The sequence below is a fragment of the Mandrillus leucophaeus genome, unplaced genomic scaffold, assembly GCF_000951045.1.
Source record: "Mandrillus leucophaeus isolate KB7577 unplaced genomic scaffold, Mleu.le_1.0 Scaffold804, whole genome shotgun sequence".
Taxonomy (NCBI): domain Eukaryota; kingdom Metazoa; phylum Chordata; class Mammalia; order Primates; family Cercopithecidae; genus Mandrillus; species Mandrillus leucophaeus.
The window spans coordinates 999,637-1,001,118 of record NW_012108742.1 but is presented as its reverse complement, the minus strand read 5'-3'; positions in this window follow the sequence as shown (position 1 = coordinate 1,001,118).

Genomic DNA, 1,482 nt, shown 5'->3' with positions numbered 1-1,482 from the left:
TTTTTTTTTTTTTTTTTTTTTTTTTTTTTTTTTGAGACAGAGTCTTGCTCTGTCACCCAAGCTGGAGTATAGTGGCCCGATTTCGGCTCACTGCAAGTTCCGCCTCCCAGGTTCACGCCATTCTCCTGCCTCAGCCTCCCGAGCAGCTGGGACTACAGGCGCCCGCCACCACGCCCGGCTACCCAACTAATTTTTGTGTTTTTTAATAGAGACGGGGTTTCGCCATGTTGGCCAGGATGGTCTAGATCTCTTGACCTCATGACCTGCCCGCCTCGACCTCTCAGAGAGTGCTGGGATTACAGGCATGAGCCACCGCGCCCGGCCCAATTTGATTTTAAAACAAAAATTAAAATAAATTATTCTAAGTATATTTTGGATTAAACAAAAAATTAAAGATCAAAATAGAATTACAATAAACATTTGGGCTGAAGAAGAAAAAGCTGAGCATTAAAATCAATATTCAACAAGACCAAGGCCAAATATGAGTATCATAATGATAAAATAAACTTCTAGAACACAAAAATAAAACCTGATATTTTATTTTTTTAACTTTAATTATTGCCAGGAACTGTGGCTAGCACCTGTAATCTCAGCCACTCGGAAGGCTGAGACAGGAGGCTCTCTGGAGCCCAGAAATTCCAGGCTGCAGTGAGCTATGATCTCGAACTGCACTCTAGCCTGGGCAAAAGAGTGAGTTCCATCTCTAAAAACAATTTAATTATTATTGCAATTCTATCATCAAATTACAAACGCCTAAGACTATCATATAGGAACACAAATTTCTCAACACTGTTACCTGCTAGATTCCTCCTGCGGGAATCTGCTGCATGTTTGCCATACTAAATAGATGTTTGCTTTCAATTAAGGCAGGCTGTTTTCTAACTATTCTACCGTTTTTTCCTTTTTTTCATACTCTTTATAATATCTGCATTAAAGATCATTTACCATGGATGTTTACATATTGTTTTAGAATTTTTCCACCTAGTAAAGTTTGGTAGTGGCAAATTTGACATTCTGCTTTAACATCATTCTTAGAGGATATAAAGAATTTCCAGGCCAGGCACAGTGGCTCACGTCTGTAATCCCAGCACTTTGGGAGGCCAAGGTGGGCAAATTGCTTGGGGTCAGAAGTTGGAGACCAGCCTGAGCAACATGGCAAAATCCCATCTCTAAAAAAAAACAAAAAAAACAAAAAACAAACATGCACACACACACAAATTACCTGGACATGGTGGCACATGCCTATAGTCCCAGCTACTCACGAGGCTGAGGTAGGAGGATCACTTGAGCCTAGGAGGTCAAAGCTGCAGTGAATCATGTCCATGTCACTGCACTCAGCCTGGGCAGCAGAGCAAGATCCTATCTCAAAAAAAAAAAAAAAAAAGCTAATGTAGTATATTAATATTATATTTGTAATGATTTCCATTTTTCCTTTATTTGGATATTAAAAACATATCCAAATAACAGGGCTTATTTGTGTTA